Below are 17,112 nucleotides of genomic sequence, written 5' to 3'. Positions count from 1 at the left end.
ATACCCAGAAAGTCCTACCTGACTGGGTTTGACAATAAAAGATGTTAGAATATAAAAGAAAAAAAATCAAGGAATATAAGAAGTCAAAAAGAAAAATCTGTAAGTATTCAGCAACATATTTAACATTTGAACCACTGTGCCATCTCTCCAGTCCCACGTTTTACATTTTAAAGTAAGTCTTATGTGTGGTAGTGTACATCTATAGTTCAGCACTCAGAAAGATAAGGCAGAAAGATTTCAAAATGGTGGCCATTCTGAGCTACATGGTGAATTCTAGGTCCACCTCGGCTGCATAGCAATATCCCATTAAACATACAAGTTGTTTTCTATGAATACACTCAATCACTTATTTATTTGGAGCTGATTGATTAGAGGAAAAACTCAAGGAAAATTATTTTAAAAAATAAATTAATGTTGTTGGTGAGTTATCTCTGTAAATTCTAACATGTTGGAGGCCAGGGCAGGGTGATTGTCTCGAGTTCAAGAACATAAGCTACCTAGTACATCCAAGCTAGCCTGGGATACAGTGTGAGATTCAATCTTTAAAAAAAAATCAAAACTAACAACTGAACAGCATGTGGAGACCCAGAGACTTCAGAGCACTCATCCCTAAATTGGATGTTTTTACATCACCTGTCAAAACACACATCAGGACTCACAGAGACTGTGGCAGAATACACAAAGCCTGAGCAATGTATACTTCCATGTTCATGTGTAAATAGAGTAATAAAATCTGTGATATCAAATCAAAGTTCACTCCTCACTGTTTTAAATATGAGTAGGAAGGAAGTTAGCCTAGCTGTTATAAAAATGAGCGGCAGAACACTTCCAAAACAAGTACCTAGAGTGCATCCCTCATCTATATCATTCTGTCTGGTATCCCAGAACACAGTAAATGCCAAATAATATAAAAATATGGCCAACTTATCACAAACTTATTACACAAAAACCAGAAGCCTATACATATCTAACTGGAATAAATATAAAACACTGTGTGAGTAGTCTAAAAATATTACTGTATGAATGCATAGTCAAAGTGTTATGCTTATGGAGGTACAAACATAGTTTACCATAATAAATCTAAAACTGGAATTCATCAAAATAGCAGTTAACCAGGAACATGCCTGTTATTTTTAAGGAATGTAAAAAATCTTTTTCAGATGAATAAAAGGAAAACAACAAAGTTCTTGTGTCTTTTGTAAGCAGAAAATTTGTGTAAATTTTGCTAGAAATTTCTTTGGTGAAGACCATCTAAAGTAAAAATTGAAATAAACTATCAAGGATTAAAAAGTACTCTGTAAGTATAATATTCAACTTAATGATGCATTTGTTTATATAATGAGATCTAATAAGAAAAATAAATTTTATAAAAATGTATATAAAATAAATAAGGATAGTGCTTATTTAATATAATATTAAATATTGGAAAAGTATTACTGGATAAAAAGCAGAGAAGAGTGATCTCCAGTGGGAGGGACTAAGAAACTGATGGAATGCATACATTATGAGCACAGAGCAGGATTAGCTGGGGGGGGGGGGGGGGGGACCAGCAGAGGGGCGGGGCAGGCAAGAGGAGAAAGAGGAGAGTGTATGTGAACAGGCCGTAGTATAACTCAGTTTGTGTACTAAATTCAAAAGTTACCTGAAACCCAGAGGGATATCCACAAATTCTGAATAAAGTGACAAACTCTTAGCTCTGGTTTAATGATTGAGGAAATAATAAAACAGCTTCTCTATAGTACATGGAAGAGTAAAATATGAAATTATAGAAGAAAGAATATATTGATGGCTTTTAAAACAAATATAAGGTAGAAACTATAATTGGTACTATTAAATAATCAAAAATTTCAGTATCTGTTTTGTATTACTCAAATATGTTACATTCCTAAAGAAATGGGCACATGTTATTTATTAGAAATATGTACAACCTGTGAGACAAATTACAAAATGATGTTCATTCAAACGAACAGAAAGGAGACATGAATCCCCACAGTGGGAAGACACTTTACAAAATGTATTGAGAAAAACTTACAACCCCCCACCCCCACAGTTTACTCATGGAGATCTCATCCATTTCCCCTTCCCAGGGTGATCCATGCATCCTTCTTAGGGTCCTCCTTGTTAGCTAGCTTCTCTGGAGCTGTGGGTTGCAGTCTGGTTATCCTTTGCTATACATCTAGTATCCACTTATGAGTAAGTACATCAACTGAATGTACCAGGCTCTGCTGACTCCCCATGGGAGGCCTTGTCTTGGAGGAGGTGGGAATGGGGGGTTAGTTGGGGGGAAGGTTGGGGGATGGGAGGAGGGAGGAGAGAGGAGAAGAGGATCTGTGGTTTGTATGTAAAATGAATAGAAAATTTCTTAATAATAAAGATAGAAAATGAAAAAACTTACAAAAGAAAAATTTCAAATTGTACATTAATGTCTGAAGATTCTTTATTCTCGGTGTTGCTCAACCTGGCACATGATCAGTTAGATCACAGTGCATTTAGCAGTAACTTTCTATTATTTAACTGCTCAACAAAAAGAAAATTTTTATATGCCAATTACTAAAGAATGCATCTAGTAGACATAGTTGCACATGAGAGTTTTAAAAATGAACCCTTACACATGCAGTCCCTTCCTGCATACATGCATTTCTTCAGCTGGTAAACAAGAGAGCCGGTAATAACTACCTATGCAGAAGTTCAAACAGAACATAGTGTGAGATAGAATGTTACCAAGATGGAGTATCCTGTGCTTTTCCCAACAACCTTGTGAGATCTAACTCATGCACATCTTGGGGTATACTCGTGCAAAGGTATTTTCAGCTCTGTTCTTTTCTGATTTCCTGAAACCATCTATTAAGGTTGAACGGAGATCTAATCAGGACCGTTTGGTGACCGGCTGACTCAGTCTAGGAGAAAGGAGAGCAAACGGTTCTCGTGGGACTTATGACGCTTTATCCAACACCGGATCAACACTTCTAACACCAAAACACTAGGCTCACATGCCGTAAACATGTATGTTCATGAATTTGGTTTTTCTTACCTCCTAGCTTTGGAGGAGCAAGAACGGAAAAGGCATAGTTTAGAGAAAGGCTTTGAGTCATCCTTAGGTGAGAGGCCTGTTGACAGCAGAGCAAGCAATGGCGTGGGAGTCCAGAGGAGGAGGCCCCAGTCATACTAGAGAAATAAAGGCATCACCTCTCAAAAGGGAGGGTGGAGAGGTGGGGGTGGATCTGGGAGGTGTTAGAAGGGGTAGAATAGGCAGTGAATATCATCAAAAGGGGACTGGACCTGCCTGGACTGAGTCTACCAGGTTGATCTCAGTCCTCGGGGGAGGCTTTGCCCTGGAGGAGGTGGGAATGGGAGGTAGGCTGGGGGGAAGGGAAGGGGGGTGGGAGGCGGGAGAACAAGGGAATCCGTAGCTGATATGTGGAACTGAATTGTATTGTAAAATAAAATAAAATTTTAAAAAAAAATCATAGTATGAAACTTTCAATGAATTAACAAAATATTGCATTTGAAAAATAGTTTCTGAGGGCAGAGCACAGGTGCATTTCCAGGAAGCAGGCTTAGTCAGTGTGTGATCTATGCTGTACATTCTGGATAGGGGAAGCAGGACACATATCACTAGAGTACATGACAGAAGTTAACCTCTGGGTAGGACATGAGGCTTTGTTATGTTTGACCTGGAGTCAGGCTGCCTCAGACCTCAGGCAGCAGGAGCAGCATGTTCCTCAGAATACTCACAGATTACTCTGCTTATGTGTCTGAAAGGCTGCATGCTCTAATAATATCAATTTAAAAGACAAAATAATGATGGACAAAAAATACAGACATACTGCCCAAACAAAGCTCCCCTTTTTGCATTCGTGTGAACCAGTCATAAGATGTAATTATTAAAAATTGATGCAAAGTGTTTTCTTCAGAGTCTTTCCTGCTCTCAGGCTTGATCCCAGATCATCAGTGAGCGGGCCAGGCTCTCTTTCCTAGTCATTAGCAAACAGATGTTAGAGAATCAGCCTCAGGAAGGAATAAGCTGATTCAAGAATGGAATTAAAACGCTGTTTTCAAAGACGATTTCCACTGCCATCTGGACAGATTTCCCATGTCTACCAATCTGAAGTAATCCACCAAGACCACATTCCAAACTGATTCATAATTGTATTCACTACATTCTTATGTCTTGCTTATCTCACTAAAAATGAGTATCAGCAACAAGAAGAAAGGACATGGCATATGACTAGGAGTAGCACCAAAAACCACGCCAAGCATGAGTAATATTTTTTTTTAATTCAATCAAGTGCATGATAGTCTAGTAAGATTCCAGAAAGGGGAAAATAATCATTTTAAAATAACAGTTGTTATTTTATCCATCTAGGGGAAAATAATATTATAAATACCCTACTATATATATATATATATATATATACCTATATAGTATATATATATATATTTATATATAATATATACCTATATATATATATATATATTTGTCATTTTATGAAGGAGAGAATGTGGAAGAAATGATGAGGATGGTTGATCATCTGCTAATATAATTTACACAAATGTATTAAAATATATCTCATAGTCACAGAGAGATTATTTGAGATGTCTGCACCATGAAGAAATGATGCAGTTCCAAAATGGTGAATATGTGTACCACATATGTAGAGAGTCAGTGCATCATACTGTGCTCGTAAGTATGCACATATCAACATTATATCAACAGCATATTTGAAGTACCATAGAATAGTTTAAAAAATAAAAATCAAAACACTGTTGAACCAAAAAAGTAGAAAATGACCAATAATGAAAACATGTGATTAATTTTTGTTTGATTAATAAACTAATACAGAACACAGTGACATATAAATGTTTTTAAAGCCATGATTTAACTATTATCAGCCAACATATTTGTCTTTAAAAGAAGTCAAGAGACACACCATAGAAACAATAGGAAACCATCAATGTTTTGAATTTCACACTATCTTAATTAGAAAATCAAATGCTGACTCCTTCAACACGATTTCCTGATTCATTCCAGGCTGCTGCCCTCACTCTTTCTAGTTCCATCATGTCAATTTCACCATTGTTGTGATACTTTTCCTATGGTGTCATCAGAACCTCCACATACCACATAGATAGGGCACTGACAGACGACAGAAAGGATTCCATCCATGTCCAGTCAATTACACTTTTGGGTTATTATTTACAGATCTATGGGTGACCTAAAAGTAGCTACATGACCAGGAAGTCCTCTGGGCCACTTAAAGCTGTTGCCCCTGGGAAAAGTCTCATTTCAGTAAATTATTTCTGAGGAAGAGCGGAGGCCTCCTGGAAGTCTTGTGAAGGTTTGTGAACCCTATGAGCCCTATTAGCCTTGTGAGCCTTTCCTCCTACTGTACTTTATAAGGAAACATTAATGGACTAGATCTCAGGAGGGTCTCAATTGCTTTGATTCAATATGGTACCGGTGATATCCAGAACAAAGGGAAGTTCTGCATAGTATTCTATCCTTTCCTCCACTTCTTTCTGCTTTATTCCTATCTTCTCCAATGTTTCCCGAACCTTGGATGGAGTGATATAACCTTGGATGGAGTGATATAACAATGATTATTAATTCCATTTAGAGATTCTATTTCAGAGCAACAGCACAGAACACAAATACCCCAGACATTTTAGTAGTTATGAGTCTCTGCAGTGACTACAGTTCACTGTAAAAAAAAAATCTCCTTTCACTATGGCTTAAGCAACAGTAAACTACAAACATAAGCATAAATGTTTAGAAAGCAACTCGATAGGTGCATTGTATCTCCTTAACAATGCTTCCCTAGGCACAGGTATTTTACTGGGCTCATCGCACCAAACATCGCTCTCTTTTTACAGAAATCATCTTATTCCAATCAGAAAACAGATGGTTGCACCTATAGTTGTTGTGACACTGTGATACCAACAGGCTCAACTTGCCTTGAATACCGGAAACATAAGAAGCATGCACGCAGAGTTGGGTAACAATTTACCCCCAGATGCCTGAACATTATTTTGTAACACTATGAATTCCAGCCAATGGGAGGAAGCTTTTAATCTTATAGCTTAATTTCTTTGTATCTAGTGACTTGAGCATGTGGTGTCTTCAGCTGTAGAAACTTATCATGTAGTCATGGCGGGCAACCAACAGCAGTAACATCATGTGATGGACAATTGCACCACCCAAGCTTCACTCCCTCCACACCACCACAGCATGGAAGACTCATCCTCATAGAAAACTTGCCTACAACATGGATTATTCATGAAAGCTGCACCCATGAGCAGTCAGTCCTCCTGTATGATGTATGAGCAGCTGTACAGTGGAGGAGGCACATGTCAGAAAGTTGTTTGCCACTACTATAACATCGGAAATGGGAGAAGATTCCAAAGAATTTTATGCAGATAACCATATCTTCTCTCAATCTCAGAGACAGTGGTGATGTCCAGCCTGGAAGAAACAGCCACACAACAGACAATTAGTTCTCTGCCTGGTAATTATGCACCCACATGCTGGGGATGCTGTGAATGTGTTGCTCTGATTGACTGATAAATAAAATGCTGATTGGCCAGTAGCCAGGCAGGAAGTGTAGGCGGGACAAGCAGAGAAGAGAATTCTGGGAAAAGGAAGGCTGAGGAAGGAGACTTTGTCAGCCATGAGGAGCAGGATGTAAAGCACTGGTAAGCCATGAGCCATGTGGCAAGGTATGGATTTATAGAAATGGGTTAATTTAAGATATAAGAACTACATAGCAAGAAACCTGAGCCACACGGCCATACAGTTTATAAATAACATAAGCATCTATGTGTTTATTTGGGCCTGAGCAGCTGTGGGATTGGCGGGTGAGAGAGATTTGTCCTAACCATGGGCCAGGCAAGACCAGGAGATAAACCCAGTAACATCCACATGTGTCTCTGGCACTGTCCTTTGAAGTTGATGACTAGTATAATAATCTGTTAGTCTAGAAAGTCTGGTTCATGGTAAAGATTAAATAACTATCAAATTCAATCATTTGTTCATTCTGAAAATAACTTTTAAAATACATATTTATTCTGACATCTTTATTGAAGTATACTAGCTAGATAAAACCCTCCACATATTTGATGGATATAGTTGGGTGAGTTTGGAATATGAAAATACTATCAGATTGATACTACAGTCAAGAAAATAAACATGTCTAGTGTTTCCAAGAGTTCTTTGTAGCCCTTTGCTTCTGTTTGGTTTCCTGCTAAGCATACTTACATGAGATGTAACTCCTTTAAACTCCAAACTGCATAGTGTTACATTTCTAACCATATGGGCTCTACTATACTGTCCAGCTCTAGGATATACCTGATTTATAACTCAGCTTTTTACTCACTGGACAAGGTCCCACCCCTCCACCTCAACTCCTGACAACTACTGGTGTCCTCTGCTTCCAGGATCCTGGCTAATTTAGATGTTATGTACAAATAGTAAAACCATGTTATGTTTCTCCTTCTGTGACTAACTTATTTCACTTCCCCAAATGCCACTCAGTTTTCCTTTTGCCATCTGTAACAACAAATCCCCTTTCAATGCTACTTGGTTCATGAAGATTACAATCACAAACACGAGCCTCAGTCTGTGAGCCTCTGGCAGCTCCCATACTTAAATCCTTGCACCAAGCTGGTTTATTTTGTTGTGTGTAAGGAACTCTGGGGAGGCATAGTAACTTTGCCAACAGAGCTCTTTCTCATCTGGGGACACTGTAGTACAAAACTCAAAAAAAGCCTGGAATGAGGTCACATTTCCATGGCAGTACTGGCTATATAAAAGGGAGAAAAGCCTGGCCACATGTCCTGTCAAAATCTCTCTGGAAGGAAAGAACAGTGCATCTGAGGGAGGCAAAGAAATGTTAGCAAGAATCACTCAACATCAGAGGTGATCATTAGTCTAGCAGAGGGCTAACCTTTGTCACAGCTAGCATCTCCTTTACAAATAAAACACAATTATCAGTTTAGCTTGCATGGTGTTTTAGGAAGAGAAACAGACCCCCTAAATCAAATTTGCCCTGTCCCCGGGTACCCAGTGCAATGATCATGTGACACAGCCCTTCCTTCACTTACTGTAGAGTAAATATTTGAAATGAGATAAAGGAATGTATTTACGATTTGGAGCTTATTAGATGTCCGTTTAACAACATATTTGTAGCACAATCCCCCACCCTGTGAAGAATGACATCAATTCTTCAAACATCCTTATTCACTGTCCAATGCCTCTCCTAGCTGGAGTCCCTGGTTTTCATGGGAAAACTCTCTGTGTATTGTTATAAAAAGAAAAAGACCTATGAGAAGCTGAAATTAGTTTGTAGGCTGGAGTTGAGCCATATAACCCAGTAGAGAAAGGAGCACAGGGGATACCAAGCCTGAGAAGAGGGAGCAATTTGAGCTGCCCACAAAGCTGTTGCCTGCTTCTGCAGAAACTGCCATTATACAGAGATCCAGGTAGGTCTTCCTTACACCTTGTTTTCATCCTTCAATCCAGATACTCATTGACTGTATCAATAAATAAAAATTAAATATATGATAATTTTATCTAAATCACAAAAAAAATGGTTCCTAGATCAGAAGTTTATTTTTAGAGTAACAAAAAATACTAACATAGAAAACTATTTAAACAGTCACAGTTCTGTCATGGCAAAGATACTAAATACTTATTGAATTAATGAATATTAATTAGTTTTAAATTCAGCTGAATCCTTCAGTCAGCCTTTAAAAGGCAAACAAAAACAAATTTCTCTAAACTTGCTTGATATTTAAATGTTATATTGACTTGTTTGCATGAAAAGAGTAGATAATGAGTGTGACCTTTCTTATTCCCAGCTAAGTTCGAATTGTAGAGCATTTTGCCCAGTGACTACATTGCATTGGGGAAGTAGCCCAACGTAACTGACATAAAAAGACATTGCTGAGGGTAGCATGAAATGCAACAGTTCAGTCCTTTCCCCACAAGTTTAACCAAGGAGACATGTAAATACACCATCTAGTCAACAGGGTTTGACATTTTTGCTAGTAAATAAGCTAATCACAAAAATACCAGAAGTATCAAAATTTCAATTTATATTTATTTATACTTGGCATTAAGGAAATAATATCATTTAAAGCAATGAAGAAAGAAAACTCAGCATCAGAGCTGTCATTCTGAAGCATGCTTTGGTGATTAGAGGTGCGAAGAAGGTGTTATAAACCAAGATTGCTAAGTCTTTATGGGAGTCCAGCTTTGTTCCTTTGGAATAATTCTCTGCCTCCAATACTAAAGAAAGTTACTTTCCCTGCTAGACCATGTTAGCTCTGATTTTAGAACTGTTCCTCAGGACCCAAAAGAGTGTGATTTGTTGGTTGAGTCTATATGTCTGTGACTCATAGATTCTGCCCAGCTAATCAGGCTCTTGCATGATAGCTCATCTGTTCATATGGAGGTACTAGGTACTGCAGGGCTGTTAGTCCTGGAGGTAGAAACACTCTTGGTGATCACCGTGACACATTTAGAAAATAAGAGAAAGTACTGGAAGCTTCATGCCACCCAAAATCTTCAAAATCATGGATCAAGTGAGGCTCATTCCCACACTTGCTTAATTTTGTGATCCCACACTTGCAAAGATGAATCTCTGTGTAGTTCCTAGGTCCTCCATTAGCATCTGCTTCAAAGCTGTACTCATGCTAACTGGTAGAAAGTGTATCTAGCTAGCAATCCCAGTTGGTTTTTATACAGGCAATAATAGAGGCAAGAGTGAGAGAAGTGCACCAGCCAGGCAAGTTCTAGAGTGGGCGTCAGAGTCCACATATCCACTATCATAGTAAACTTTGATAGGACTTTGGTCAAACTTTGCCAAAAGTCACATTTGTAGATAAAACGTGGGACTAGGTTATCTGCATGGTTCTTAGCAACAATAGCCTATATAACACTGTTATGTTATATGACACAGGGGCTTATTCTTTACCTGGTTCTCTAAAATATTGTTCTTTTTACACACCAAGAAATCGGAAAATTATACATTAATATGAGAAAATAAATATCAATACAGTTATATTCATGTACATATTTGATTCTCTCTCTCTCTCTCTCTCTCTTTCTCTCTCTCTCTCTCTCGTGTGTGTGTGTGTGTGTGTGTGTGTGTGTGTGTGTGTGTGTGTGTGTGTGTGTGTGATGCTCAGGAGAGGAAAGAAGGAAAGAGAGAAAGAGAGAAAGAAATGGAGGAAAGGTCATAGACAGTCTTTTTCTCCCAGAGACCATCCGCTCTTCACTTAAACTGCAAGAGGCAAGCTAAGTTATGATCCGTCCCCAGAAACTCACAACCTTTACAATCTGTTTTCATTGGCACAGAGCAGCCCCACATGCTTCATGTTAGTCTTCCTTTTCTCTTTTGGAATTATGGGAGTGCTGTTAGCCTTCCAGCACGGCTTGTCTTCTGTGCTCTTAAACCCGGCAGTTACTCAGTATAACTGACTGCACAGCAATCTGTGATGGAAGTGACGCTAGGTCAGCAATCTCAGGCACACAGAAAAGTGAGAAGGTATGATGGGCAAATCACAGTTTAATCAGTTGGAGCTAAGATAAATGCACGAATATTGATGGCATTTATGGTTTGTATAACAACATGTGGTGTGACAGAGCAATAACACTTTGAAATATAGGCAGTGGATGTTAATTAACGATAAATCATAATGGAACTCCTATGGTCTTACATGATGTCCATGTAAAATCTCTAATGATTTATAATTCTTGGTGAGATTCCCCCAGCATGTCACATGGAGTTGATCATTTGTAGCTCAGCTTGATCTGTAATGTGCACTCCTTGTGGCTTATAGAGCAATATTCTTTCTATGAGGCATTTCAGCTCTTCCAGAATCAAGATAGGGATTCAAATATGTAACTGAAACTTAATTGTATGGTGAGTAAACATTGTCTCGCAGGAAATACACAAATACATCTTTTTTTTTTTTTTCCGGGAAATAGCAAGTGCAAAGTAGTTTCTTAATTACTAGTTCATAGCTTCCTGGTCTCAGTGTCATGATTTTGAGTTCTTAATGCTCTAATCTTAGCCTAATTGCATCCTTGACATCTAATTGTTCCGTTCTAGTCCTGACAGCCACGTGTTCTTTCAAATGCTTCCTGGGGAGGTTCAAGGAGGAAGGGACAAGAAGAGGCTTTTAATAGCAAATTCAAAATTTTAAGGATACTCAGCCACACTTCCAGAATTTCTGAAAGCCTTTAAATTTCAGGAGTAGAAGAATCATACTGCATGTTAATGATACTTCCTTGTGGTTAAAATCCTTCCCCTCGGTGTTACGTTAGATAAATGAGTCACAAAATGCTAATTGGATTCAACTGGCCTTTCTCCCCAACCACTAATTTGTACCCTCAAATTAGCTCTTGTTAATCTACTGGTAATTATCAGCTGCAAAAATATGAGAAGAAAATAAACAGTAAATGATGCATAGCTTTTCCAGAGCCATCTTTCTATTTCCCCGCCCACTTCTTGGTACGTGGGAATTGGAGTCGGAGAACAAAGGGCCGGCAGTGCAGTCTCAGCTGAAAGGAACGGCTTCATTTGCCTCTTTCTCTGCAAAACCAACAGACCCCTAGCCTGTGACGCCAGATACAAGTTTCTTCCTGTTGAAAATATCACAGGAGCAGCTGCTCCTCAGCTATTTTGAGTGGATTTTTCTGAGAACAGCTTGTAGCTCAATATTGTATATGGTGGATGGTTGGCAAGAATCTGGCTGTAGGAGGAGAGTAAGGAAAACCTAACAACCAGTGTGAGCTACAGTAGCTGACAGGCAGAGCACAGGTGATGGAGATGGGCATTGCTCTGAAATGCAAAGAGATGAGTGCAAAGGCACAATTTCCCCAGTGGCAAATGTGTCTACCATTTTTATTCATCTAACTCAAGCTTAATTAGCATAATTTTAAGTGACAAACCACAGAAATAAGTGGTAACAAAAACTGAAGGGATGACAAAAAGAAAAAGAAAAGAAATAGATTTGAATGTAAGTGAACGTCCAAGCAGCATTAAGACACAGGACAGCACCCACTTCACTTCCCCACCAAGTCTGTAGACTATCCCCCCACCACACTTCTATCTGTGGCCTGAGGTATTGATGAGTCATTCCTCTTGGGCAAAGGAACTAATCCTTGTGTACTACGTGGATGCATGTGCAGCCTGGGGCAGTAGCCAGAATACCATCAAAACAGTCTCAGCTTCTAAAGTCAAGCTGAGCCACCAGACCATGTTTATAACACCCAGAGAAGCTAATATACCAACAGGCACTGTCAAGAGGCTCTCACAGAAACCCCTCCTTCAAGTCATTCATCTATTATAAAATGCACGGCCCTTAGCTTCTAGAAAAAAGGCTCATGACAACCCTGAGTGCTATCTCTTCTGTGTTTTTCAAATCCTCACTATCCACATGGCAGGTATCTGTAAATCCAAAGTCTCAAGTCTAGTGTTGACCCAGACTTTCCCATAAAGTAGTCCTAGTAACCATGATGATTTGGGCATGTATTTCCTCAAAAATTTAGAAATGAAGAACTGTTGGTGACTCTATTTGGGGTAGTTTTGATGTATTTTTTAATTAACTCTTACTTTTACCCATAACAACAGCTTTGACCACATATAAATACATATATTAAAACCATAGATTTATGACTTCTATAATACACACACAAGAATTCTAGCATTCTGAAAAGACTGAAGAGAATTCCTGGATTCTGAATGCAATGCATAACTACTTCCAAAGCACTGGATCTGTGAATGCTGAAACAGATGTTTTTAGACCTTGAGTACTCAAGAAAAGTTGTTGGGCTGCCATAGTTATCAGGCCCATTCTGGATTTTGGGGGGGTAAGGGTCAAGCATACAGTAATGGAACCTGAAGTATCAGTTGGTAGATAGTCTGTGATCAGTCCTAAGTCTGGGCTCCCTCTCTTACTCCTCAAGACTTTCTCAGACCTCAGCTCTCTCCCACCTCATGTTACTCCCTGGGGTGGAGAAGTTTCAGTGCATAGGATGGTCTCATAGGAGACTCCTGGATGGGGTCCTAAGTCTCTTAGTGAATTGTCATGTGTTGATAAGTATTTTCTAAACTTGTGTCACAACTTAAGTCTAATTTGATGGGGAATGTTGCTCTGTATGCTGTGAATGCATTGCTCTGATTGGTTGATAAATAAAATGCTGATTGGGCAGTAGTCAGACAGGAAGTATAGTATAGGCGGGATAAAGGGAAAGAAGAATTCTAGGAGGTGGAAGGCTGAGTCAAGAGACACTGCCAGCCACCGCCGCCACAAGAAGCAAGATGTAAGCCACCAGCTATGTGACAAGGTATAGAGTTATAGAAATGGGTTAATTTAATTTAAGATACAAGAACTAGATAACAAGAAGCCTGCCATGGTCATACAGTTAATAAGTGATATAAATCTCTCTGTGTTTTTTGGGTCTGAGCAGCTGCAGGCCTGGGCAGAACTGGAGATAACTCCAGCGACACTAATTCAGTATATTTTTTTGCATAAGCTTTATATACATTGACTATTCTAAAAAGGCAACAACTCTGGTAAAAAGAAGACTGAACTACTGGAGATGGAGAGATGGCTCATGATTAAAAGTACTTACTATTCTTGCAAAGGTCCTACATTCAGTAATAAACATATTAGGTGGCTCAAAATTATCATTAGCAATAGTTCCAGGAAAGACACCTTCTGCATCTCTCTGCAGGCACTTGCATGAATGTGGTGCTCATAAACTCATGCAGACACACCCCTCCTACACACACACAGATATAAACAAAATACTTTCTTCAAAATAGATAGTACTTCCTCTGGACCTCTACTAGGAGTTGATGCCATTCATAAAACCATGACATCTATGGAAATGCTACTCAAGCAATCTGTGTTGTAACCCAGTGTGTCTATATTTGATTGTGTCTACAGCAAACATACATAACTGAAGATGCTAACACTAACATAGCTTTCCCAACGAGGTCAGACTTGAGCAAGTATATCTGAAAAATACACACAACATTGAGAACTGCTTTTATTTCTCCTTTATATCATAGTTAGAAAGTTAGGGCACGTGTGAGACCCATTGCCTAACTAGATTATGCTGTGTAAAAATCTTTTGATAAAAGATACAATAAAATCACATTTAAAAAAAAGAATGAATTAGGTCTTACACAGCACAACAATCTCTAAACAAATTTATGAATTATTTGTAGGGTATAATTTTGCTGTTTCAGAATGAATCTTTTCTGCATACTTTAGACTTTGATATTGCATGTGTTGCATCACTGAAAAGTGTTGACTGTTCAAGCTCTTCCACTTACCCTTTCAGGTGGTTCTGAGTCAAAGGAGGCCACTCCAGGAAAGAAGCTAAGATGCTCTGAACAAAAAGGAAGAATCCATCTTTAAGCTCAGAGTCTCTGCTTCCTATATTTTTCCCAATGTGAAATGAGAATGAGAAATGCAATGATGGTGAATGCTGCATCATTTATTAAGATGATCCAGAACAGAGTCTTCTAGAGAAGCAGCAATATTAGAAGAACTCTCCTCCCCCAGCTCCTTAATACACAGGATCCTGCAAAATCCTCTCTCCATCTCATTAGTCTTCCTTTCCTGACCTGATTCTGGTTTGCAGTGTTGGTATCTCCTTTCTGCCTCTGTAAACATTTCCTTAAAGGGAACTCACTGTCCCAATTATAAAAGTACTACTAACCACTGTTCAATTAACATGCATGAAGCAATACTTTTTACCATGAAATTTCTATGAGGCAGAGGACCTACTTCTTAGAACTTCATGAATAGAATGTGATCAATGACACCTTAATTAGAGATCTTAAGTACACAAGACAAATGCCTATTGTGTTCTTCTCTGTTGATCCTTGCTGTCACCTTTCTCTTGTGTTTTACCCATCCCTTCTTCAAGATCTGACGATCTTGAACATTTTTCTAGAATTAAATAATTTAACTCTGTTTACTATTTAAGTTTAAAAACTTGCCCTTTCCCAATGACGTGCCAACATTTCATTTCCTACATGTGAAACATATTTGAATCAAAATGAAATGTCCTCCTTTTACTTCACAGGGTGGATTTATTGTCACAGAAACTCATACTTCTGGTTCTTAAAGCAAATGGAATTCTGTAATAAAATTACATATATCATACCCATTAAAACTTATCTATTACCTCCCAGTCTCTTTTTCAATTGGTTCCATGTACCTTATATGGCCCAGATTCCTTTACAGAATTCCCCAAAGATATGAACTTCATTGGTCAACCAGCATGTATTTCTTGCACTCTTTGCATTTATGTTAATAATTCCATATTAATAAGTTAACACTCTTATTCCGATGTAAACCTTTGTGCATTTAGTTGCCCTATTCCATTTTTTGGGTCCAATTCATTATAAATACACTAACAAAATAAAATTCATGAATAAACAAAATTAAGAACTATACCATCACTCAAGGTAGTCACCTTCAAAATGAAGTAAACAACTAACCTGCACAGGAAGAATAGCAGACTTACATAGAAAATAGACTGCAATGTGGGCAGCTGAAGCAGAAACTTCAGAAACACTATAACTATCTGGAAATTGCTCCATGCTTACATATTTAAGACCATGTGACACTAAAGCATTATTTACTATTTATAGTTCCTAAGGTATATTTTAAATGATTAATGTTATTATACAAGTATATGCTCACATAGGCATATTAACATGGCATTTGCTGTTTTAAATTCTTGGTTGGCTAGGTACCCTGATGGTAACACTAATAAGAATGGCCTTTGTAACCAAGGACATAGTTGTTTTCCAAAATAAGGTCATATCTATATAAGGGATATGTAATAAGCTTTACTCTTGGATGCCAGTCCACTAGCTATTGTTCTATCATGAGATATCAACCACTAATTATGATGAAAGAAGGCAATTCTAGGTATCTCTTTATGTTTGAAGTGTCTCTTATGTTCACCAGTGTCTCTTGCTTTCTGAGAATTAGAATGGTATTTATATGACATTCTATGAGATTTTCTAGAAAAAGGCTGGGTTTTTTTAGGAACAACAATTAAATTCTTTTAGTTCAGCAAATGTTACCAACCTATCGCATGTAAAAACATGCATGGTGACTCTAGGAAACACTAGTCCTAAAATCTGATGCTCCATGTATCAGGTGATGCAAGGGTAGTCTTGTTCTTGTAAGTAATTCAGAAACTTGGCACTGGTCTATGAAAAGCCATGAAAACATACATCAAAACAATATCAAATGACTCCAGAGCTTGACAGAACATCATATGTCAGGATGAGTCTCTGGCTGAAATGTATGCCATATTTTAGTTGAAAATAATAAAGCTTTCATGTTGTTTTAGCAACAAGGAGTTGGAATTATTATATTAGCTTTTGAAAATTATCTTAATAATCAGTTCTTGGATGATATTATTTAGAGTTAAAACAATTATGTTGTACATCTTATAAGACATCCTAGTTTCCTTTCTGTTTTCCTGACAAATACCATGTACAAAGGCAACTTTGTGAGGAAAGAGTTGATTTTGCCTCCATGTTGAGGTCATAGTCATCACTGAGAGAAACCAGAGTGGGAAATCAAGGCAGGAACTTAAGGTAGAAACCATGATGGAATGCTGATTGCTCACCTGCTCATGCTCAGCTAGTTACTTATATAGCTCAGGACCACCTGCTTACAGGTGGCACAGTCTACAGTGGGCTGGGACATCATGCATCAATTAATAATCAAGACAATCTTTCACAGACATGCCCAAAGGCCAATCTGATCCTCAATCAATATTTCCTCCCAAATGACTCTAAGCTGTATCATGTTGACAATTAAAGCTAACTAGGGCAAAGGATGAAAAATAAATTCATTAATAGACATTGAAATTCAAAATGTGATGGGTTTTTGATTCATTGTTTTAAATCATAAATAGCAAAAAGTTGCTATCCTAGCCTTTTGAAGAAGAGAGTATAACATCTCAACAGCATGTACTTGTAAATTGTATTCATTTTTTTGCCATGTGTTCATTGTCTTTCTTAGACCATTTATGCAAGGAGGTAAATTATGTTTTTTTGTGAA

The sequence above is a fragment of the Peromyscus californicus genome, unplaced genomic scaffold (assembly GCF_007827085.1).
Source record: "Peromyscus californicus insignis strain IS unplaced genomic scaffold, ASM782708v3 Scaffold_14__1_contigs__length_90479793_seg_1, whole genome shotgun sequence".
Lineage (NCBI taxonomy): Eukaryota > Metazoa > Chordata > Mammalia > Rodentia > Cricetidae > Peromyscus > Peromyscus californicus.
Note: the sequence above shows the minus strand (reverse complement) of the source record.